The sequence below is a fragment of the Equus asinus genome, chromosome 17 (genome assembly GCF_041296235.1).
Source record: "Equus asinus isolate D_3611 breed Donkey chromosome 17, EquAss-T2T_v2, whole genome shotgun sequence".
In the NCBI taxonomy this organism is placed as follows: Eukaryota; Metazoa; Chordata; class Mammalia; order Perissodactyla; family Equidae; genus Equus; species Equus asinus.
In genome coordinates, this window is record NC_091806.1 from 14,045,766 (window position 1) to 14,072,948 (window position 27,183).

General features: G+C 34.1%; 2 pseudogenes; both read left to right on the top strand.

Annotated features, from left to right (window-relative positions):
• Positions 1–7,457: 7,457 nt before the first annotated feature.
• LOC139040864 (olfactory receptor 5D13-like) lies at positions 7,458–10,151 on the top strand (annotated as a pseudogene).
• An 8,027-nt stretch (positions 10,152–18,178) lies between these two features.
• Positions 18,179–19,123, top strand: LOC139040865 (olfactory receptor 1165-like; annotated as a pseudogene).
• The last annotated feature ends 8,060 nt before the right edge of the window (positions 19,124–27,183 follow it).

Genomic DNA, 27,183 nt, shown 5'->3' on the forward strand with positions numbered 1-27,183 from the left:
ATTCTCTGTCAACCAGATGCCATACACACTCAGCTTTCTAGTCAAAAAGTACTTTAATAGGCTGTGTGTATGTTAATAAAAATATTTTAATGACAAAAAAATGTGTGTAGAGGATGTGAACACAGTCTAGAGTGAACCATGTGTGACATCTGCCATAGCTCCTTGGATTTAAGATCCCAAGGAGAAAACAAAGCAAAATGTAATGAAGAAAATCTCTGAATAGGTGTACACTCCGTTAGAATACACTTTTAGTTAATCTGGAAAATGCTTTTCAACAAACATTTATTGACACAAATATAATGTAGATATTCTCCAAGAATTTCAAAATTAGAATTTTAATATGAATGTACATATTTTAAATGATGAAATGAGTGTATGTTTGTTGATATAAGTGATTTCATTGAAAGTTCTACAAACTGCTACTGATGGGTTCTTCGCTTTTATGTATGAATTATACTCTTCTTTATATTTTTAGTAGTGGTTTGGATAGGTGCAGTTCCTTTGTTTCATTTCTCAGAAGCTGTGTCAAGACTTTTGGTGAAGGTATTCACAAAATTAAGGGAAGAATGTACAGAATTAATAGTCACTTACTAGAGAAAATGTTGCAAGTTGTATGTAGACCATATTATGTAAATATTAATTTCCATATAATGTTTAACAATACAACTTCAGGAAATGTGCAATGCTGGACAATTCTATTATGATATGAGTATTCCAGGGGTGGTAGGTGACATTTTTACTGTATGACTGATCCTCCCTACTATTCATCATCTTAGAAAAAGATTGACCCTGAGAGAGAAAAAAGGAAATTGAGATGGGCAGTTAGGGAAAGGGATTGTAGCGCTCCTACATCAAGGCTCTTTCTTTCCTGAATATTTCTGCTTAGATACGTAGTTCATGCAAGCTCAAAGACTGTCTTGTTGATGTAAAAAGTTGCATTCTAAGCACAAGGATAAAATCCAGTAATTGTATGAACATAGTTCTGAGCTTGTGGATCTGAGAGAAGCAACATGTAGGAGTGATTTTCTAGCTATATTTGGTGTTTATTTCCCTACTGCTATCATCAAAATTTCAGGAAAGCCTTATAAAAAATTGAAGCCTTATCCCTAAAGTAGATGGCACTTTAGAGAAGACGCAATTCCAATCTGACATAGACTTACAGCAACAATAGAATAAGCAGGGAGCATTTCCCAGTTCATTTTACGATGCCTGCATCACTAGACAGCCAAGTTACAGAACAATACATCGTAAATATATGTGGACAAGTATTTAAAATAGTAAACCAATTCACTGATATATAAAATAGATAACAAATCATACTCAAGAGGGATTTAACCCAGGAATACAAGTTTGGTATATCCTTTCTAGTCCATCAAGGTGATTCATCACATTAACAAATAAAGTAGAAGAATGAATAGTCACTTCAACAGATGTGAAGAACAGCTAATAATATTAAGCAACTAGTCATGATAAAAATTCTCAGAAAAACAGGAAGAGAAGAGAAAGACAGATAATGAACACAAAGAAACTCATTTCCTTCTTTCTGGATAATGAATTATCAACAGTATGGAAGGCTAAAGCCATAGAATGTTAGCTAGGAGGAGAACAAACTTTTTACCTTTGACAAATTTGAATCAACTACTGCAGAGACTGAGGCTGGGATAAAAAAATAGGATAAAACTTCATTTCCTTTTCATAGCTGCATTCTTTTTTATTGAATTGAAATTCTCATAATATTAACCTTCTTAAATTAAAAAATTCAGTGACACTAAAACTTTCACCGTATTGTGCAATCACACATCTACCTAGTTCCAAAATATTTTCATCATTTCAAAAGAAAGTCACATCCATTAAGTAGTTTTTTTCCCCATTTCTGCCTCCTCCCAGATCCTAATAATGAGAAATCTGTTTTCTGTCTCTATGCATTTATCCATACTAGACATGTCGTAAAAAGGGAACCATGCAGTAGGAGACATTTGTGCCCGACTTCTTTCATTAAGCACGCTGTGTTTAAGGTTCATCCACATTATAAGATGTATCAGTGCTTCATTCCTTCTTATCCTTAAATAATATTGTGTACATATATATGTATATATGTATCTATATATATGTGTGTGTGTGTATATGTGTGTATAAATATATATATATATATATCTCTCCCACATTTAGTGTATCCATCATTTAGGAAATTTGGCTATTGTGAATAGTGCTGAAGAAGAACATTCATATATGAGTATTTGCTTGAGTTCCCGTTATCAATTCGGTTTTGTTTATACCTAGGGATAGAATTTCTGGGTACCTGGCATTAGCCAGACTGTGAGGTTTGAAGTCACAACACCTAATCCTGCACTTACTTCTGAAACAAATTGCAAGTATGAGAAATTCCCAAAACCCCACTTAGGTATGCTACTTTCCTAGAAATTTCAAATAACTCAGTAAAAACTATACTCACAGTTATGGTTTATCACAGGATAAGGATACAGATCAATAGCTCAAAGGTAGAGACATATTGGACAGTGTCTAGGAGGCATCCAAAAGAGAAACTTCCATTGTCTTCAGGACATGTTATGATCACAGAATTACCATTGTACAATACACATGAATTATTCCCAACCAGGGAAATTCACACAAGCCCCAGTGTTCCGTTTTTTACTAGGACTCTATTACACAGGCTTGATTGATTGATTGATTGATTGTCCAAATGGTTGATCTCAGCCTCCAGGCTAACTGATACTCCAAATCTAAAAGCCTGTACCCTAAATCACATGGTTAATCTTTCAGTCATGGGCAATCCCTGCCTTAAGATTGTCAAATATGGTCAGCCCCATCTTGATATGAGGTGTGGCTATCCACACTCCCTAAACAGACACTACTATCAGGTAAGATGTAGATTATATCCCAGAAACTGAGGGCAAAGGCCAACTTCTCTTTGTGCAAGGCAAAATTTTCTACTATGCATTGGGTCTGATAGTACTTCTGTTTATCTATATGAGGAAGCACCAAACTGATTTCTAGAGTGTCTGAGTCATTTTGGATTACCACTAATAATGTATGACATTTCCAGTTGCTTCAAAACTTTGCCAACACTTGCTATGATATATATACATGTTTTTAATTAGAGTGATCCCACTGGGTGTGAAGAGATATCTCATTATGGTATTTATTTGCATTTTCCTAAAATCTAAAGATGTTGAACATCTTTTCATGGGCTTTTTAGACATTTGTAAACCTTGATATATGTCTTGTTTCCCTTTTTATTTTGGGGTTGTAAGAGTCCTATATATATCCTGGATACTAGACCTGTATCAGATATATGATTTGTAAATCTTTTCTCCTATTCTTTAGACTTTTTATTTACCTCATTGATAATGTTTTTTGACGCACAAACGTTTTACATTCTGTGAAATTCAATTTGTCTATTTTTTCTATTCTTCCTTATACTTTATATTTTGGTGAGGAAGATTGGCCCAGAGCTAACATCTTTGCCAATCTTCCTCTATTTTGCATGTGGGACACCAACACAGCATGGCTTGATAAGTGGTGTATAGGTCTGCACCCGGTATCTGAACCCATGGAACCCAGGCTGCCGAAGTGGAGAGTGTGAACTCAACCACTATGCCACTGGGCCTGCCCCCTGGTGCTTATAGTTTTGTTTTCATATCTAAGAAGCCATTGCCTAATCTCAGGCCAGGCCATGAAAATTTACCCCTGTTTTTCTTGTAAGAGTTTTATAGATTTTACTCTTATATTTAGGTATTTGTTCTGTCAATGTAACTTACCAATAGCCATTCTATTGATAGAAGAGATAAATTGAATATTTATTTGAGCCAAGCTGAGGATTATAACCCAGGAGGGCAGTCTCCACAAATCAGGAAATTATTCCAGAGAAGAATGGTTTTCAGTACAGTTTTATACCTTTTGAGAACAAAGAACATCCATTAAACATGCCCAGGATACATATTCATCAAAGTTTCAAAGAGGTATTCAGTTACAAATTAGCATGACAACATGACCCTGATGTCCAGGAAAGGGAACACATCCTCAGGAATACTGATACAGGTGTTACCCATATTAGTGTTGTAGGAAGAGAAATATGCATTTGTATCTTCAAAGAGTGCATTGTTTTGCTTTAATTATTAAAGCAGATGTACAATGTATGCTTAATAGGCCATGAGTAAGGCTTCTAGAGTTCATCCTGAATCAGTTTTAACCAGAATAGTTACCCCATATATCTCAATATTTGAAAATTACTTGTCAGTTGAGTTTTGAGTTAATTGTTGTATATGGAATGATGCAGATTTCCAAGCTCATTGCACATCACAGGGGAGAAACCTCGACATAGAGAAACTCAAAAGGATACCTTAGAACTGTGGCTTAGGCAGCATCTTCAACAAAGAAGAGTAAATTTAGAGATAAATGACAGGACAAAGGAAAGCAGTTTTAGGCTTTGCAGGGTGGCAAAATGTGAGAAGGTAAATATATGGACGAAAACCAATGGAGTAAGGTTTGTTTGCAGATTTCTATGTTGCCATTGAGCTGGTAAGAGTATGTCTCCAGTAAAAGAAGAACTTATATCCTGCTTTTTGGCAGAAAGATAGAGAGTAGAGAGACCTTTTCCTGCATTTACTGCTTCCTGCTGGGCTTCACCTCAAAATAATTTTTATGTTAAAGGCCATCTTTTAAGATAACAAATTCCAGTTTCCTTCTCTATGACCACACAGTGTCTTTTCATTTACTTAAACGTTCTTTCATTTTTGTGAGCAATATTTTGCAGTTTTCAGTGTACAAGTCTTTCACCTCCCTGTTAAATCTGTCTCTAGGTATTTCATTCTGTTAGATGCTACGTAAATGGAATAGTTTTCTTAATTTCCTTTAAAGCTTGCTCATCTCTGTCATAGAGAAGCACAAATGATTTTTGTTTATTTCATGCCATGCAACTTTGCTGAATTTGTTTATTAGTGCTAGTAGCTTTTTGTTGTTAATATTATTGTTAATTCTTTGGAAAATGTAGGTATAGATACAGATATATCCCATGAAAAGAGATAGTTTAACTTCTTTCCAACTTGGATGCCTTTTATTCCTTTTTTAAATCTAATTACACTTGCTAGAACTTCCAGTACAAAATGGCCAGCAGTGATGAAATCTGAGTTCTTTTCCTCTTCTTCATCTTAATATAAAAGTTTCAATCTTTAACCATTGTTATGCTACCTGTGGATTTTTCATAAGTGCCTTTATTAGTTTCATAATGGCCTTTATTAGACTGAGAAATTTCCCTACTAGTCCTAGTTTTCTGAGTGTTTTTATCATGAAAGTGTGTTTGAATTTTTCAAATACTTTTTCTATGTCAATTGAGATGATCATGTGGTTTTATTCCTCCATTCTATTAATGTTGTATATTGCAATTATTTCTTGTCTTATGTTGAACCAGACATGTATTCCTGGAAAATTCTCACTAGGTCATGTTATATAATCCTTTTAATATGTTGTTGGATTCAATTTGCTACTCTTTTGTTGAGGATTCTACCAAAGGTTAAGGAAGCGTTAACATCAATCCTTCTTAAACTCTTCCAAAAAGTAGAGGGAAATCTTCCAAATTTGTTTTATGAGCCCAGCATTACCTGAATACCAAAGCTAGACAAAAATACCACAAGAAAATTACAGGCCAATATCCTCGATGAGCATAGTTCCATATCACTTTTGTTGTTTTTGAGGAAGATTAGCCCCGAGCTAACATCCATGCCCATCTCCCTCTATTTTATATGTAGGATGCCTGCCACAGCATGGCGTGATAAGTGATGTCTATGTCCATGCCTAGGATCTGATCCAGCGAGTCCCAGACTGCTGAAGTGGAGTATGCCACTGGGCTGGCCCCAATATCACTTTTTATCTTTACTTCCTCAGGTGTAGTGTTCCGAGACTGCTCTTTACTTTGATTTTCCTCTGTAGCATGTGAGGTCAGCTTCATGAGATGGAGCTTTGCTAAAGATGTACTTACAGAGTTGTTCCATGATTGTCAGTTCTTCACTTACAAAAGAGCACCGTAACCTCAGAGGCACCATACTGATGGTGAGCCACAAGATGGAAGAAACATGAGCCCCTTTAATAATATAAGAAACAGAGCTGTAGATGTTCACGAATGGATTTGTGGCCTTGTTCTAGTAAGGAATAATCCACCACTACGTCGAGCCACTGGTAAACTTAATTTGTGTCTTTAAAGGCATAATGGATAGAGTTACTATAATTCATGAATATATTTTCATTTCCATAGACTGGTATTTTTAGGAAACATATAATCCAAAATTGTTTTTGAGATGAAAAAGTAAATATGAACAACTGAGGCCTCTGTACTTAAAAGGTCAATGTAAATCGCTTTCTATTAATAACACCAAGGGTTTAAATAAAAAATGGTTTACCATATATTACTAATTAACAATGGAAAAGTAAACAATGTGATATTGTTTAGGCAGCTCTATATTTAGAATCATAGGAACATAAATAACCTTCATGAGAAAATAGAAAAATAAATCAACATGAATTAATAATCACCCTAGAGCTATTGTCTTATAGATGCTTTTTTCTTTTGCATATTTCTTTATTTTTACATCCATGCAAAGTTAAGATATATTCACTGTTATTTATTTTTCATAAGATTAATTGAGGTTGATAATACAAATGCCCCAGGAGGGCTTTAGGAAAACAATTTAAAATGAAGACATCACATGGGACACTGTTACATCTAATTACTTGAATTGCAGTCTTCAAAGCAATACTTCCGTGATAATCTCTAGTCTCCGTGTCCCTAAGGTCTTGATTCATATATTCATAACACAATTTGGTGCTAGAATTTAGTTTTCAGATGTGATCTTATCTCTGGTATCTCTGAGTATTCCTAATAGGTTGGAAAAAAGTAACTTATGGGAAACATTTAATGAAATATTCTCTGGACCCCTACTACTGTTTTCAAATCTATGTCTATTAATTAAATACCAAGCAGGAGAACTACTGGAGTTCATTAATCGTAGCAAATAATTCTTCAGTAAAAGACTCATTCAAGTGCTTTTGCATTTCAGTGAATTGATTCAGTCTTTTGTTTTCCTTTAAAAGGAATATATGGAGAACTAGTGATATTTGCAGTACACAAACACATGTGTAGAATAAAGTGCCCACAAATCCACTTAGTTTGACTAAGAGAGGGCTTACAGTATTATATTCTGATTCCTTTCTGTCAAATGATATTCATCCTAATTTTCTCATTGGGTGGTAACAATGTAGCCTGCAATGAAATAAATATTTTGGCAAATGTGGAATAATAAAAAACAGGCCTTGTCTTCACACTTCCTATGATCACTGAGGAAGAAAGTGACAATAACCATCATGTTTGTAAATGATACGATATACTATATGGTAATTGTGAGTTATAAATATTCAGTTTATATGTATAAAAAAGAGAAGGAACCATGAGCAATGCCAATAATAGTAGGTGGTAAAATAAAGCACTATAGGACTGAGAATAAAATGGGAAAATAAACTATAAGCAAGTGAGCATGTGTTATATAACAGAGCTTGATACATTCATCATGATTAAATAAGAATGCATTAAGAGGTAATGAGATTGAATTTATAGACACAAGAATTTTTGGAAAAGCCAGGCTGAACCATGTAAATTTCATGTATTAAGTAATATAAAGTATTTGGAATCTTAAAAGTCATTGGAATTTATGTTAATCATGGAAAATTGTCCCTTCAATGAGGCATAGAATATACTAAAATGAAGTAATCTGGCTGGAAAAAATTGCCATAATCTATCTTTGCAGTGTAAAGAACTTATGAACGATTTTTACAAAGGAAGGATCTGTCATGGGATTCGTTTTTGGAGGATGTCTTTCCCACAGGCATAAGAATGTGGGGATCAGAGAAAATTATATTGTGATGAAAAAACCTATAGGAGAATGGGGAAAATTTATTATACATCTTAGACGGAGTGTCCAAAGAAATCCTATGGTATTTCTGTTGTGTTAGTTCTGTAGGACGGAATTCCTACATTTTATTCCCAAATGTCCCCACCTGTTGACAGTTGCCCATGCTTGGGCCTGATTTTCATAACAAAATATAGTTTTTGATATCATACAAATTATGCATAAATGCAATAAATAAGAAAGCTGATATCTACTGTGCATCACATCATGTCTTATAGCTTATAAATTCAATATAAAAGCACCTACTTTCTTTCTACTGACTTAAATTTTATATTATTACTGTGCTCATTTTGCTGTTGAGGAACTACCTAGTGACACGAAGTAATATTCAAGAAATACCATCGTGCCTGTTTGACTAGTTCTCTCTCCTGACACTGGTCCTTGGAAAAGCTTTAAACTTATTTTTTTCCTTCAGCCTGAAATTTATATGCATTTCCCAGTACTTCATAGTTCTCTTTTGTCACTTACCCAACTTACAAAATTTGCCCCATTGGAAAATGAAGAGCTTTTAGTTCAGTATTGTTTCAACTAATATCACTGCAGACACAGTACATATTTCATTATGAACAACTCCTGATGAATAATGTAATATGCTATCCACAACATTTGAATATTTTCAAAATTATTTCAACATAATTGAAAAGATTAGAATACGTATACAGCACAGCACCAGAATGTGTTGAGACTATTATGCTACCAGGAGTCAGAAGGGCACTGAAAAAAACATAGAACAACCAAGAAGCTATTAAATTGATCATTTTGTAGGAATGTTATCATTTAAATACTTTCAATATATACAAGTTAATTATCCCACAGCTTAAGAGGTAAGACAGGGAAGAAACTGTAGAAACTCATGATATGTATTTCTTCCAATACAATTATTTTTACTAGCTCAGATTCAGGAGAGTTAGATCCACCCTTCTCGTGACATTAGCTGCCCATGATGAAGCTGAGTTTCATTATTTGAAATATAGTGGGATATAATCTGTTTTCCATTCTTCCTGTCTTAACTTTGCTTTTGATTATTCCACTCACACAAAAATTATTATTCACTGTATAATCATCACATAAGTGAAGAATAACTTGAAATAATGTAACAGTGGAGGTCTAGCATTTTCAGCAATACTCTTAATAGAGACCCATTGAGCCTCTCAACATTTATTCCAATTTTTTTACATATTTCAAGTTTTGGTTCTTAATTCTGTGGATAAACTTTCATGTTTTTTCCACAGGAACCAAGAAAACCAGAGTGGTGGAGTCAACTTTGTTCTTTTGGGCTTCTCAGGATATCCAGGACCCCAGATGCCCCTGTTCCTGGGATTCCTGATCATTTACACAGCCACTGTGTTGGGGAAACTGGGCATGATAGTGATTAGCAAGATCAATCCCAAACTCCACACCCCCATGTACTTTTTTCTCAGCTGCTTATCCTTTGTTGATTTCTGTTACTGTACAGTAGTTACTCACAAACTATTAGAAAATGTGGTTGTGGAAGACAGAACCATTTCCTTTACAGGATGCATCATGCAATTCTTCTTTGCATGCATATTTGTGGTGAAAGAAACATTCATATTGGAGGTGATGGCATATGATTGATTTGTGGCTTTTTGTAACCCTCTTCTCTACACAGTTGTAGCATCTCAGAAGCTTTATTCCTTGTCAGTGGCTGCATCATACTCTTGGGGTATAGTCTGTTCTTTAATACTCACATGCTTTTTGTTGACCTTATCCTTTTGTGGGAATAACTTCATAAGTAACTTTGGCTGTGACCATAACGCCATTGTTACTGTTTCCTGCTTTGATCCATACATTAACCAGACAATCGTTTTAGTCTCTGCCACATTCAATGAAATAAGCAGTCTGATAATCATTATTACTCGCTATGTTTTCATTTTTATCACTGTCATGAAGATGTCTTCATGTAGGGGACACCACAAAGCCGTCTCCACATGTGCCTCCCACCTAACCACCATTACCATTTTCCATGGGAGCATCCTTTTTCTCTACTGTGTTCCTAACTCCAAAAGATCATGGCTCATGGTCACGGTTGCCTCCATCTTCTACACAGTAGTCATTCCCATGATGAACCCACTGATCTGCATCCTCTGGAATAAAGATGTGAAATATAAAGTCAACAAGTTAATCAATAATAAATTGTTCTGTGATGAAATGTAAACATTGAAGTATTCATTATTTCTTTTTGAGAGTACTGGTTAAGCGTTGTTTAATAGCAAAGCAGTACATGAATCTCTGGTAACCTTGTAATTGACAGTCCGATATCTATTCACTATAATAAGTAAAATAATTTTAACATTGCAAATAATGTTACGGATAAAAGGTAAGACTACCTAAATTAAGTTTTTGATTCATAAATTGGAATATAAAAGTCTCTATGTTAGCATACATGACTGTGTGATTGCTCCGGACAAATTTCAGTTCAATTTAAGTCATCTTGAATTTTTGAGATGATCTGAAGTGCTATAGTTTACAATGAGGAAGTTTACGTCTTAAAATAAAAGTAGTACATTAAGAGTTATTCAACATAAAACCCCTAAATATCTAAAAAATTACATATTTAGTTCCATAAGAACCATCTTAGCATTGGAAGATCACAGACAACCAAAAATAAATACAAAATATATCTTCCTTAAAAAGTTCAGGGGCCAGCCCCGTGGCTTAGTGGTTAAGTTCTGGATACTCCAGAATATGGTGTAGTTGAATTATAATCGGTAGAATGACAAAATATACAATATTTTCTTTCTATAAACTGGCACAAGATGGTACACATTTTGGATGTATGTGCCCATGACTCTGGTTTTTCCATGCATGTCAAAGTAGTTGTATATTATTTATTTATTTATTGGAAATTTTATTGATATGATTTTAGATTTATTTTTTGTAATAAATAATACAGAGAGATCTCAATGTCTTTTACCCAGTTTCCACTACGATAGTACAATGCAGCAACCACGATATTGATAATACAATACATAGATCTTATTCAAGCATCAGGGATTTATTGAAAAAAGGAAACAATCAGTCATGAACTCCAGTGAGATGCAACAGTAACAATCCTTTTCAATCAGTGATTTGACTGAGCTAGCTCAGCTGATACCAGCTGGGTCACCTGAGTGTCAAGACTGAGCTAACTAGATGAACTTCAATCTAAAGACCTGTTTGGATATCTTCTCTGTTGGACCATTTAGCCAATGGTCTACACTGAATGCTAAGTCACAGTAAAGTGTGCCCAACAACAAAAGCGTATTTCAAGCCCATATTAGGGTCTCACCTGCTAGTATTTTATGAATCAAAGCAAAATACGTGGTTAAGCCCAAAGTCAAAGTATGAGAAAATTATCTACCTCTTATAGGACTGCAAAATTACAAGTCAATGATCAGGGGTATAGGGAGAAATGTAAAGTTTGGTTGAAACTCTACCAAAGATTGATTAAAACATTTACCTCAAGAAACACATTATTTCTTGATAATGCCAGATAACTCTATGGCAGATAACAGATAACTCAAGTCTGGGACAGGTTTTACAAAATTTTCTAATAAAATTCTGCTTGAGAATAAATATAAGAACTTTCCTTTTCTAAGTGTGTCTTACTAATCATGATTAAGGTTTACAAGCAGAGAATAGAACCATATGCATGTGTTGTGGTTCTAATTTAGTCTATTAAATGTTACTTATTTCTTCCCATGATTTAGAGTTTTATATCCATAAATTAAACACTCTTTACTAGAATGCTTTGCATCAAATCCTGTGTCTTATGTAACTTACTTTTTAGGGGTATACAACAACATTCTCAATACTCAGTGTATCACGATAGTTACAAAAGGTTTACTTTAATTTTTTTTTTTTTTTGAGGAAGATTAGCCCTGAGCTAACACACACTGCCGATCCTCCTCTTTTTGCTGAGGAAGACTGGCCCTGAGCTAACATCCATGCACATCTTCACCTACTTTATATGTGGCATGGCTGCAACAGCGTGGCTTGACAAGCAGTGCATAGGTCCGCACCCGGGATACAAACCAGTGAACCCAGGGCTGCCACAGCAGAATGTGTGAACTTAACCACTGCAGCACCAGGCCAGCCTCACATTAATTTTTAATTGTTTATCAACCAGGTGACATACTAACTGTTCCTATCAGGTACTATAAAAATCTTTGAGTGTGTGTAGCTCAATAAAGATTTTAAGAATACAAAAAGAATTTAGGAATTTTGAGCATGCATCATGGAGCATTTAGTATATTCATTAAGGTTTCTAGGCTAAAAAATAGAATATATTATTCTTAATTATTGATTTTGGAGTCATGTAACTTGTAATTTTGATACTCTAGCTTTCTGTCTTTTAGTGGAAGGTAAAACAAAAGCAAAAAAGACTGAATAGCTGCAAAATCCTTTTAGAACAGGATGTTGTTTATTTTGGTAAAGACTCTTGAAAAAGCAGTTAATTTACACTAATATAATACAAAATTTTTTTCAAAAATCTCAGGTTATACTTTCAGCCTGAAAGTAAATATTTTAACTATGGAGCTAAATGTATGTTAGATTATATGTTAGTTCACTAATGGTTGTATTAAGTGATGGTTACAGGTTAATTTTTTTCTACCAATTAATGTATATGCTACACTTCTTTTAAAATTTTAGATATTGTAGGTATAAATGTGACTGTTTTTCCTGCAAGGCCTGTGTTGGGAGAGGTCAATATTTAACACCACTTTCTTTCTTTCCTGATCTGTGTCTCAGAGGAGTTGGTGTAGGAATCACAGAGAGGGATTTAAAATATCAACACGATGATCCCTATGACTGAACTGAACAATAGAGCTGGATCTATAGCCAAGAGGCAGGTAAATAGCATATCCTCTCTCAACTGCCAGCCGAAGGAATTACATATTCAGGATATAACAAACAATAAATTATTGAATGTCAAAATATCTACAGCATAACGTTAGATGTGTTTCTATATAAATACTTGTGCCAACACTTAAGCAAAATAGATGAAAAAAGCATATCATATCAACAATAATTATGTCGAAGACGTTGGATGGATGTGACTATATTTTTTCATGATTTTAAGAATTATAGTCTCTTTGCAGAGGTAGTTTTTTAAAGACATAAAGATCTACATGTTAATCATTTCGATGAAATTATATTCTAAGTTGCAGAAGAGGAAATTTCCTCTAATTATTGTGTTTGTAGCTCACGACAACAAACTTTGTCAGAATTCTCCGAGGCCTGTGTCCCCATGGTCAAGTAGTTAGGCATAAAACAAACAATATGATCATGGAATATAATTTCCTGCTCTGTATACATCCCAAGGACATCTCTGTGCTTCCTCCACAATTTCTTGACAGTTGCAAAAATGAAATTTTGGTATCTTCATTAAGTTATTTTTAGCAAGAATCATCAGCTGTCTGCCTAAAAGATTTGAAAAAATTAAACAAAAATTTCAATTTTGAGACAGAATATGTATGCAGTTTATTAATACTAACAAGGAAGGCTTCAATGATAAATACATTAGGAATATCTGGCTTTTGATGACTTGATTCTACCTAGGATCATCCTTTCATTCTGAAGTGAAGGATATTGGAACCTAACGAATTTTTGAAAGGAAAAACCTACATGAGCTGACTAACAGCAATATCTACTTCATTCATGGTTATAATCAACAGGTTAAATTCTACTTTCATTATTCCCAGGACCATTGTCCTGACCTTGAAAATATTCTATGTTAAGCACATTAGGGGTCATAAGAGAAATGTTAAATGTAAGTCTTATTCTAAAGAAATTATATTCTTCAGGGGAAAAAGCTAACACACACACACGCACACAGACACATATCAATAAACATAGCAAAATATAAAGGGTGTTGTATAAATACTGTGAAGATATGAGTGAAAAGAAAACAGAGTGAGAGAAAAGACACTTAGATTAACGAGCAATGTTTTCTTAGAAGAGTTATCTAGTAACTGGTGAAGTAATGACACCGTGTAAAAGAACAAAGGTAGAGGTGCAATTTTAGAGGCATAAACAGTGGAAGATTATAAAATATCAATGCCCTATTTTTGTACAATAAAGATTTAAAATATTCTTGTAAATGAAGTAGCATTGTAGTGAAAAAAAGGATGTGATTATATAGTTCCTGGAATATTATAGAAATCCAAGCTAATGAGTTTCAATTTGATGCATTTAGTATGAAATGCCTTCCCAAACCTCGACACTATTGCATTCTAGGCTAAATGAGAGTAAGCAAAAAGTAATCTTACAGATTGGACTGTAGTTTGGAAGCAGTTGGAAATCATATATTCAGGTGAGTGGAGAGTTGATAATAGTGGAAATGAAGGGGGAGGCATATTTTGACTATTTCTCTTTTTTCATTTTCCCCTTATTGCCTTGTCCACAATCATAGAGATGAGATGGCAAGAAAAGGGTCAGAAAGATCCAGATGTGGTTAGGAAAGTAAGGGGTATTGAAGATTCTATATAAGTGGATTAGAAATGGATACCATTGTGAATCCAAGACTGAGTGAAAAATCTGAAATTAAAAGGAGTCCAGGATATAAGACCCTTTTTTAAAATAGCTCCCAAAATTTGCCCTGCAAATATTTTCTAGACTTGGTACTGATGTTACATTCTTGGAGATCAACAGCATTAGAGTCAAGATGGAAGGGAGCTCATAGTTGTGGAGGCTTTAGCTAAGCATAGGAATTACTCTCAGATATGTTAAAGTCAAATCTCACTCAAGATGTTCACACTAAATATTAAATGACCTAGGTTTTTAATCCACATTTCAAGATGATAAAACTAAGATTCATAACATTAAAGAATTAGCTAAAGCTACATATGTAATAAATGACAAAGGGTGAATCCGAACTAGCGGGATCTGCTTCCTTAAGTCCACGTTCTTTATGAAATGGCATGATGCGATGGTGCCTTTTCTCCCTCCATTCAAATCTCATCTCTGAATGAGGAAAAAAAAATAAACAGTTGATGTTAGAGTTGTATAAAAAAAGTTTCTGATAAGAAAAAATAAATGGGATGTTTATTTTCTTTTTTCTGTACTGTGAACAAAGAAGTAGTTATTCATTCAACCTCAGTTATACTGTCAGGTACCAAGCTAATTTAATTAAACAGAATATCTCAATGACATTGATAAAATTATCACCATAATGTTATCTTAACAATTACTGTCTTCTTCATGCATTTTAAGTACCTGTTTTATTTGTAAACTAATAAATATACAACGGGAGCCTGGCCCTCAAATGATTGTCAGATGGGGGAGGAAGTGTTACATTCGTTGTCATTGATCTTTAGCTCTTGTAGATTGTTAAGACTTCCTGTGATTATTTGACTTAAAGTTTGTATCGGGCACAATATGTTGAACAGAACACGTGTACTCTTCAAAAGTGAAGGTGAAAGAATGTTTGTCAAAAATTTAACAAATAGCCCAAATTGCAAGGGGAATGGATTGTGCACTGATAATTGGCAATATTGAAGGAAGCTGAAGAAACGACGAAGACATTTCAGGTAGACAGAGTGGCCTAAGTATAAACAAGAAGCAGTGTGGTCGACAGTAAAGCCAATCAGAATGGAAGATCACGCAAGCAGCAAGAGGAGAATAAAAGAACCAAACAATGCATGAGATTTAATAATAAATGCACAATCCTGAACTTTGTCTCAGAACTTCACGTGCATATGCATAGGATTTGTTACTTACTTGTAAATCATGGAAAAACGTTGGCAAGGCAGTAGATTGACCTAACACCATTCAAATACTTGATCTCAAGTGCTCAATTAGGCACTACTATTAGAAATGGAGTAAATAAGACCAGATTACCGAGTTTGCTGCCTCTTGGCCTGGCAGGAAATTCCTGAGCAGGTATGTATAGTTCTAATTTCAGTATCAGCTCACAGAGGTCAATGGTATACCCAGAGCATTGAGTAGATCCTCTGGAATATTTAGAAACCAGTGTGAGGAAAAAATGGAAAACACACACATACATGAAACTAACACTAAAAATATTTACCTAAAGAGAAAGAGCAAGAGAAGCATTTTAAATGCCTTAAAATATTTGAAGGTCTATAATGTAAAAGGGTGTTAGATTTAATTTCTGTGAACTACAGAGATAGATTTAGATCCAATTGGACCTTGAAAGTGCCAGAAAATATATTTGGAAGAATACTAGTTAACAGAAGTTTTCAAACATAGAATTGACTATGATAGTTACTGCTTTGGTAAGTTTCACTGAAAGAGTTTGAAGGGGGATCATTAGCTGTGAGGACAGGAGCCTTAAAGTAAGGAGGAGCAGTAGAATTATTGCTAATTAAGACTGAACACAGGGTATATGAGAATATTCAGGAATTATCTGCTTTTTAACTGTGTCAAGTCTTGTCTTAATCTTGGTTAGGAATCTTTCACAAAGATCTACTTAGTTTCTATTAGGTAGAGCATGATCTAACAATTCCAGCGGTTCTTTCCCAATCCAAGTTCTAGAAGCTTTACTCATATAACAGATTCATCTAGCTTTCTTTCTTTTCTATTTTCTAGTAGCAGATTGTATCTTTTTGTTGTTGTTGTACAAAGCTTTTATTTTTTTATCCAATATCAATGAAAAGCTTCTGTTTTTTGCTAATAATTATCAGCATAGTATTAATAAACCAGAAGACAGCTGATGAAAAGTTGTCCTGAACATGAAGCAGATTCAACATAGGCCATGTTTTGTTGTTATTGCCTGAAAACATAACGACAACTAAAATTTGTAACATATTATATAAGTGGTTCTATAAAAAATTTTATGTAGTAATTCCCACAGTTCTAAGAAGTAGATTGTTCAGCTTTTATTCAACCCCATTTTATAGAAAACTTTAGTTAAGTTAATTATCTTAAAATTCTTAACCTGCATGGATGTAATCCACTGAAAGCAATCTAAGTTACTGAATTTAGAGAAGATGTTTTCATCAACACATGTGATTAAATACACTCAGTTCACAAAATGTCAACCCAATCATCCATGTAATGGAAATGTGGTTGCTCAGCTGATGGGTTTAATAGCAGGTTGATGACAGACTGTTGCTTGTTGCAAACAAAGCCAAAAATGGTGCCAAATCACAGATGGGTTCAAGATAGCAGTGCCTTACTCATTACATCCCCACATTCATTTCTAGAGTCAGTTTTTCTCAGGTTCAATCATATGAAATTCCTGATATTCAAATGCCTGTTGGTTTACAAAAATAAAATACTTATTTTTTTGATTCTTACACATTTTTTTCATTCCTCATAGCCACCACACCTGAGTTCGCCACACCAGAAGAAGGGTTTTGGTTATTGTTGTAAGAGATATTTCTTTTTTAGTACTATTTGTTTCTGTGTTTTATAATCACTGACAAGCATAATTTTTTCCTTTTTAATACAATATGCACTGCAAATATACTTCATAACCATCAAAAGAATGTCAATATGAATCTTTCAAGAACATCTCCAAAACATTTCCTCAGAAGATAGTTATAAATCATTGAGCATTTTGAGCCTTTATATGAACATATGGTCATGTGTAATTGAAAGAACATAGTTATCAGTGGAATTTTTCTCCAAATTACTTAAAGATCTTTTTAAGTAGATATTCTATGAACCCTTGATAATGGAACATGCCTGGAAAACACAAACATTCAAAATATTGATACAGAATTATGAATGTATGATTATACATTTTTCCCCAAAGAAATTTACTTTTTTTTGATGTGCTAAAAGTATGTAATTTCCCAAGACCACTTTTGCCATGATCACATGACTACTATGATCTACTCAATGTTTTTCTGATTTCGCTCTATGTCTGCTTTGTTCTCATATAATTATATATTATCGTAGGGTATTCAATGCTCTAAATATCACACACATTTATAGATCACTTATATAAAATAATACCATTGATATGTACTATTTTTTTCTTGTTTTCCAGATGAGGAAACTAAAGTACTGAAGGACAAAGGTAATTGTTCATAATCAAAAAGTCAGTAAGTTTTCAAGTGAGACTTCAAAGTGGAGCAGAACACTCAAGAGTGCGCACTGACCACATTGCCTTCAATGGTTTACATTGAGCTGTCCTGAATTCCTCTTGCCTCACTTTCTCAAGTTCTGCTGCACAGTTTCTATTTTTCTTTCCTTTATTTCTTCTTCTTCTTTTTTTTAAATCAATAACCATGATACTGAGTGAGGGAAATCAGAGCTCCGTGACCACGTTCATCCTCCTGGGCTTCTCAGAATACCCACACCTTCAGGTACTCTTCTTCCTGGTTTTCTTGACGATCTACATGGTCACTCTGGTGGGGAAGTTGGGCATAATTGTGGTCATAAAGATCAATCCCAAACTCCACACATCCATGTACTTTTTTCTCAACCATTTATCCTTTCTGGATATTTGCTATTCCAGTTTATTTACACCCAAACTGCTAGAAATCTTAGTCATGGAATACAGAACTATCTCCTTCAAAGGATGCATGGTACAATTTTTTTTGACTGTGCATTTGTGATTACAGAAATGTTCATGTTGGCATGGGCTATGACCGGTTGATGGCTGTTACTAATCCTATTCTCTACACAGTTGCTATGTCTCATGAACTCTGCACCCTCCTCGTAGCTGGAACCTACATATGTGATGGAATATGTTCCTTGACAATATCATATTCTCTTTCGGAACTATCCTTCTGTGGTTCTAATACCATAAATCTCTTTGGCTGTGAGTATTCCGCCATCCTCTCTTTATCCTGCTCTGACCCCTATTTCAGTCGGTTGACATGTTTAGTCATTTCTATATTCAGTGAGGCTTGTAGCCTCCTGATTATCCTCTCCTCCTATCTTGTCATAGTTGTCACAATCATCCAGATGCCTTCTACTGATGGACTCCAAAAAGAGCTCTCTACCTGTGCTTCCCAGCTGACTGCCATCACCATTTTCCAAGGGATCAACATTCTTCCCAACTGTGTGCCCAACTCCAAAAGCTCCTACTCCCATTCAAAGTGGCCACTGTGTTTTTTACAGTCATGATGCCCATGCTGAACCCCATTATCTATAGCCTTAGGAACAAAGACGTGAAAGAGGCTCTCAGGAATGTAATCAATTCCAAACTGCTTTCTCATTCAACATAATTCAAATATATATACATATATATTTTTTTATGTTGTACTTGCATCCAATAATTTTTCATATATATTGCTTATGCTAGTTTACCTTTATTTTAAATAAATATATGATTATGTTTTAAATCAATTAAATATTGCACTTTAAATGGTTTTTGGTGGTCAGGACACTCCGAATTAATACAGAAATAATTCATTCTGATGCACTTCATCTTAGCTGGGTTCAAGAAAGAAATATATTTCCACATCTCCCAGTTAGGCATTATGGAAGTCAGAATGACAAAGAAGGGATATATATTTAGAGACTCATTACTTTTGCTATAGTTTAAGTTCTCCTTTATAAAAGTGCTGCAGAAACACAGATGATAACCGCCTTTCCTGGATCTGTGCTCAGGTTCTCATAACCAATTCTTTTGTCTCAGAAAGTTCTATATAACAGAACTTTTTCTTCCCCTGACAACTTTACTGCATTCCAAGTAAACTGAGGACCTGGGAGTTTGCATTATGAGAAATATTAGCTGAGTTTGAGTGAGCAGATGCTGAAAATATTAACTACTCTATATATCATTCATTTTTTGAATATCAGTGGAATATTTTATAGTTCAATAAAAGCTGTTTAAAATAATACTAAGCAAAAGCTATATTTATTTATAATAAAATTTATATCCATTACGCATTGATAAAAAGACTGAGATTAATAAAGTACACTTTTTGATCATCCATTCTCAACAGTAAGCGTTTCCCATCTACCAATTTTTTTATATCAGTAAATGCCTTCCACAGCTACTCAGTTCTTAAACAAGCAAAGGAGAAGACATTATTTATTTTATTATTCTGTAGCCTCTCTCAAACATCTGTCAGTCATGTTTTGTCTCCAAAATAGAACAATGATTTCATGTCTCTGCTTTCTGAGTCATCATTCTCATTAAGTGAGTTTTTAGCAGTTAGTACCAAATTAGTATACTTCCCATATTTTTTATCCTTACATAAGGCATGAATCTCAGATCATCCATAGTCACTTTTGAAAAATATAAAGTCAATGTATTTTACTCCCTAGCCTCACATTGTGCAATAGTTTTTATTACATTTATGATGATAATCTATCCCTGCAAAATGTAGCATCTGCTTAATACTCTGACTTCGTCATTTTAAATTTAAAACGTACTGAAACATATTTTTTAAACAAACACCAGTATAACTCTCAAGTAGATCCATACATAGAGCAGTTACTGGCCCTTTCTTCCTACTCTCAGCAAGACTCAAAAGGATGATTTTTATCAAAATGATGCAGTTACTTTTCTATATAGATTCGATATCTAACTATGCCTCTCAAAAAATATAAATTCATATTCCTTCTTTGCAACTTTATGGGAAGGAAATAATTTATTATGTATATCATATATCTGACTTTTATAAATGAATATTACATTTTACAAATCATTCATGTTGCAAATATTTATAGCTTATTCGATTTGCTTCTATTATATATTTTATATTCTAAATATTACAGGATTTTTCTTTATTCCAGTCTACTATGATGGATAGTTGGGATGTTTCAATTTGGGGGCAAGTATACCATTACACGTCACATAAGTACTCATTAGAATGAGTTTTATGCCTAGAAGTAGTATGCATTTATTTAGTTCTTAATATTTCAAAGTGATTTTATCAGTTTAGACTCTTAAAGCAATGTTTGAAAGTTCTAAAATTATAATTTACTTCCCTACCAGTGTTCAGTATTATTAGATATTATGATGATTTTTACCCATTTATTTGATTTAGAATATTTCATTTGTAGTTTTAATTAGAGTATTTATGATTATTGAGGTTAGGCACATTTTAATGTGTTTATGGATTTTTTTCTTTTTAAAGTGATTTCTTAGGACATTTACCAGTCTTCATTTAAATTAGTATGTCATTTTTCTTATTTATTCAAAAATTTATTTTACATTATGAATATAATCTCTTCTACTGTTACGTCTTGAAAGTATTTTTGCATTTTGACTTTACTTTTCACTCAATTTCCTCAAATAAAGAGTAAGTTTGAATTTTAACTTAGTCAAATGTATTACTTTTTTAATGTTTTTGTAATTGTTGAAGATTATATTTATCTACCCTTGAGTTCAATAAGACATTTACATATGTTATATTCAAGAATGTTTGTTGTTCTTCATATTTTGCTCTATGAGTCACCTAAAATTCATTTTTTTGTGGATTGTATGAGGTTTCAGTCTATGATAGATTGTTTTACTGGTTCAATATTATTTGTTCTATCCTCATCTTTGTCATGCTTCTCTGTAGGCAGAGAGAGAGCAATTCCCATGTGGCTTGTTTGAGACAATGGAAAGTGAGTGAATGTATCATAAGTTACATCATAGAAGAATCCTTAAATACCCCTACATGGTTTGAATCTTTATTCCTTGAGCTTGTGCATTCAACTTGGAGAAGAGCATACTACAAATAGAGTGTTCCTTCAGCCTGGTCCTGGAATGAGAAAACAAGGGAACTGAGCCAAACTTAGCCAAACACATAGTGTAGTCAATCACCAACAATCATAGTACTTCTCTCATTTTTAACTAGATGAATATATCATTGTCACAGGCTGTTTACTGAAAAAAATCCATTCTCTCCTTGCTGCTCTTTAATACTAATCTTGTCATAAATGAAGAGTCCATATGTGTGTTTATCAGTATAATTGTCAGCTGTTGCCACAATATCTCTTGAAAAATCCATCAAACAATCAATGCTTTAAAAGAACAACTATTTTCAAAGATCAGGAGGTCATCTGAGGTGGTTCTGCCCTAGGCTGTGAGATAGAACATTTTGCTTCACACCACAGTTCTGTGAGTACTGATTGCTCCACATGTCCTTTATCATCTTTAGACTATTTGGCTACTTGCATTATGGAAACGTCAGAAAAGCTGTAAACCAGATGAAAATACTCAAGGTCTATTAAAGCCTAGGCTAAGAACTGCCATACTTGCTTTTCTGCCAGCAGATCATTAAACATGTTACAGGACTGGACTCATAATCCGAAGGTGAAGAAATAGATTCCATCATTAATAAAGTATGTAGAATTTATGAATGCAAGGAGATGGTGAATAATTGAACCCAATTATTCAATCTAATTCAGTCAGCTTCTTGACTCTCTATTGCATTCCATTGAAGTATTTTCCATTACTACATATTCTTAATTATTATAGTTTGAAAGAAATCTTGATATCCCTTAGAGAACTTTTTTCATCTTTCACTTCTCCATGGGTGGATACTGGTTGTCCTTGGCCTTTTACATTTTCAAACAAACTTCAGGATTTATTTTGTTCATTTACTACATACCTTTGAAGTCTGAGACTTCTGGGCTCTAAAAACTATACTTACTCTTTAGATGTGCACCTTAAATCATTCTTAACTGTAGCTATGCCTTTTCCGCTTCATTAGTCTATACTTCCCCATTCTCTTTACATGTTTCTGAAATTATGGGAAAATCATATCAGCTGGTGTTTATTTTGCCATTGTCTTTATTAGAGTGACGTTGTTATTTGATTTATTCCTTCATTATCATTGCTCTTTTTGATCAGGTTTATGATGGAGGGGAGAGGCAACAAAGATTTTGATATATTGAGTAAAAAGTCTTTATCACTTCATAGATTTATGATGGATCTATAAGTACACCTATAAATTTATTGATAGACATATACGGTTAAAAAATTGACAAAATAAAATTTGAAATATTAACATTATTATCTTTGTCATTGGCTTAGCAATTATTTTTTTCACTGAAAATCTTCTCAGTATTGAAAAGGCAACAAACAGCATAGGAGAAAACATTTGCAAATTACACATCTGATAAAAGATTAATATTCAATATGTATATAAGCAACAAATACAGCTCAATAGCAAAAGAAAATGCCTACTAAAAAGTTGACTAAGGACATGATTTAGACATTTCTTCTAAGAAGATGTGCCAAAGGTATATGAAAAAAATGTATGATGTCACACTAATCATCCAGGAATTGCAATTCAAAATCACAATGAGACATCATCTCACAAGGATCAGGATGGCTACTATCAAATAAACAATAGACAAGTGCTGTCTAGGATACAGAGAAACTGGAACACTTGTGCATTGTTGGTGGAAATGAAAAATAGTGCAGCTGCTATGGAAAAAAATATGGAGGCTCTTCATATGATCCAGTAATCCTACTTTTGGATGTGTATGAAAAAGAATTGAAATGTAGCTTTTAAAAAGGTATTGGCATTCCCATGTTCATTGAAGAACTATTCACAATAGTCAAGATGTGGAAACAACCTAAGTGTCCATGGATAAATAAATGGATAAAGAAAATGTGGTATATACATACAATAGAATAAAAGTTAGCCTTAAAAATTAAGGAAATTCTGAAAAATGTGACCACATGGATGAAACTTAAGGACATTATGCTAAGTGAAATAATCAAGTCACAGAAACACAAATACTGAATGCCTCCACTTACGTGAAGTATCTAAAATAATCAAATTCATAAAATCAATGAGTGAAATGATAGTGGCCAGGGGCTGGGAGAGTAAGAGTGTTACAAATCAATGGGCATAAAATTTCAGTTAAGCAAGATTAATAAACTCTAGAGATTTGCTGTACAAAATTGTGTCTGTAGTCAACAATATTGCACTGTACAGTTAAAAGTCTACTAAGAGAATAGGGGCCGGCCCCGTGGTGCAATGGTTAGGTGCACACGTCCTCTCCCGGCAGCCCGAGGTTTCCCGGTTCGGATCTCGGGTTCAGACATGGCACCGTTTGGCATGCCATTCTGTGGTAGGTGTCCCATGTATAAAGTAGAGGAAGATGGGCACGGATGTTAGCTCAGGGCCAGGCTTCCTCAGCAAAAAAAGAGGAGGACTGGCAGTAGTTAACTCAGAGCTAATCTTCCTCAAAAAAAAATCTATTAAGAGGATAGAACTCATGTTAAGTGTTCTTACCACAATAAAATAAAATTTTAAAAGGAAACATTAGTACAATATGATCACTAAAATTCAAACTTTATTTGGACTCCATCAGTTTTTTTCACTAATGCCCTTATTCTTTCCTGGGATAATATCCAGGGTACCACATTTCATTTAGTTGTCAGGTCTCCCCAGCTTCCTTTGGTGTGTGACAATTTCTCACTCTTGTTTTTCTTGACTTTGACAGTCCTAATGTGTACTGGCTAGTTAGCCTGTAGAAGACTTCTAAATACGGGTTTACCTGATGATTTTCTCAAATTAAGCTGGGATTATGGATTTTGGGGGAAGAACATCACAGAGACGAAGTCTTTCTCATCACATCATATCAGGAGATAAATGATATTCCCATTTTTTCACTGATGGCGGTCATAGTCATCATTTGTTTAGGGTAGCATTGGCCAAATTTCTGCTCTCTAAACTTGAATGTGGAGTTTAAAACGCAGTTGAGTCAATAACAGCTATTTCTGGATTGTCTTTTTTTTCTTATTTAAAACTCAGCCATATACAGTTTAATCAATATGTATTATTTCAATAATTTGATATCTATAAGCAATTAATGGAATAGATGCGGTGATGTAATTATCTGTAATGATTTAGAAGAAAATGCATCTACCATAATGATACAAGAAACAGTGTTTCTGCTAATTGTATGGCTCATGGCCCACTGAGTACTACTTCAATTATAATTCTCTGTAGTCTGTATCTCCATTGTCATAGAGGCAGATATAAGACGCAGATTTTGGCAGAGTTTAGACTATGGTTTCAGCCTTTAGCATTTTCTGTGTATTCTCTGTGATTTCTTATGTCTTGTAGTTACAATGCCATTTTACTGGCATATCCCTTGAAATATACTGCCATTTTTGTTACAAACTTCTAGCCTGTTGCTATCTTCAAGAATGCTTGATTACTGAGAAGAAAAATGGCTGAGGTTCATTAATCATCAAAGGGAATCCTCAGTAAATTAATCAAAATGTTCTGGTTTCCAGTTGTTTCATTTCTTTTTTGGTTTCTTTCACTTTAGGTGGAAAACATGGAGATACAGCTCATGTAGATCATTCCAAAAATTATAAATGACCCTCTTTATGATCGGAGAGTTTTTGTGTGTGTGTGTGTGAGGAAGATTGGCCCTGAGCTAACATCTATTGCCCGTCTTCCTCTTTTGGCTTGAGGGAGATTGTCACTGAGCTAACATGTGTGCCAATCTTCCTCAATTTTGTATGTGGGATGCCACCACAGCCTGGCTTGATGAGTGGTGTGTAGGTCCGCACCCAGGATCCAAACCCACAAATCCCAGGCTCCTGAAGTGGAGCACACAAACCTAATCACTCTGACACTGGGTTGACCCCATGATCAGAGACATTTTAATTGTCATTAACAGGGCATGAAGTGTTTCTGACTATTGCATTTTGTATTACAGAAACTGGCAATAATAAGCAATGAGCAAGTCACAGAAAATTTATGGGATATATGTTGATTTTTGAAATCTTATAATCCTAGTTTCAATTTGAGTACAAACCTAAAAAAATCCATTGATTTTCACCAAAATTATTTGAAATTGTTATAACTTGAGTACCAAGTGTTTTCCTGAGTATCTTTTTGTTATTGACCTAGCAAGCGTGCCAATAAGCCAGAGCAGGAATTGTAATCTCCCTAATATGCCAGGGTTTTGGTAATACATTCAGATCTCATTTATTAATATAGACTGACCAGTAATGGATATTTACAATGTATCTGAAAACTGCCACTTGCTATTGGAAAGAATATGCTGATGATAGATGCTTTATGCCCAAGGTTGCTTGTAGCACATGTAAAGGTAGGCGCTCACAGAGCTGAGTCTGGAGGCTGACAATTGCTACAGGCAAAGCTAAGAAGATGGAAAGGATCGTTCATCTAATTCTACCATAGTGTCATGTTTATAACTTGGGGCCCTTCATTTTAAGCTCTCACTGCTCTCATTTCCTTATCTTCTCCAGTTTGCCTCCACATAAAACAGGGCTCACTTCTCGTTGGTTAAGAAAATGTGTAATTTTCATTGGCTCATACAACATATTTTTTATGTAACTATTGTTGATGAATATAAGACACTTTTGTTGTGCTGTTTTCAAAAAAAGTTATACATATATACACAATTTATATATTTAGATATATATATGCATAATTTTTAATATATATGTATCAGAATGGATGACTTAAAAGCATATTAATCAATAATGAATGAAAATTTAATTTACTAACTTTAGTTAATAAGATTAGAAATGTTAAAGAAATGTCAATAAAAAACACAAAATTATTACTGGGACGTTTTGATGGCGTCTACATGGTCATGTCATGGATAAAATTCTGTATTGAATTCCCATGCATTAGATGGAAGGCATGAACTAGATACATTTTAAGATTTATTACAACTCATAAATTCTATGGGTATTTAATTCTGTGTTATGTCTAAAAAATGTCAAAAATATAAAAATAATTAATATTAAGGTTTGTGTGGCAACATGTGCATCGCCAAGTGATCCCCTCAATCTTTGCTGTGATTCTTAGACCCCTAACAAAGTGCTCTGTGCTTCTGTTCTGACTGTTACGTCTGTTTTTTTTACAATGTTTTCATTCTCTAAATTTGTGTTTCAATTCTATATTAATAATACTAACAAGAGCTGAATTTTAAACAACAGAATAATTACTATATATCTTCTATACCAGTTGTTCTCATAATTTAGCATGCATCAAAGTCCCCTGGAGGGCTGGTTAAATCTCATATTGTGGACCCGGTAACAGAGTTTTTGATTCAGCAAGTTGGTGATGCAGCTGGAAAATCTGTAGCCCTAACAAATTCTCAGGTGCTCCTGCTTCTGCTGATTGGGAACCAGACTTTGAGAATCACTGTTCTGTATCAACTTCACAGAGGTAAAGGAAGCCTCTTTCTTCTCTCTGTTTCTCCTTTCTATTCACTTGTATTTTCCAGGAATAACTTTTGGTTTTTTATTCAACAGGAATCATGTTTTTTGAAGGAAATCAAAGTATCATACCTCCTGGGTTTTTCAGAATATCCAGAACTCCTGATTCCACTCTTC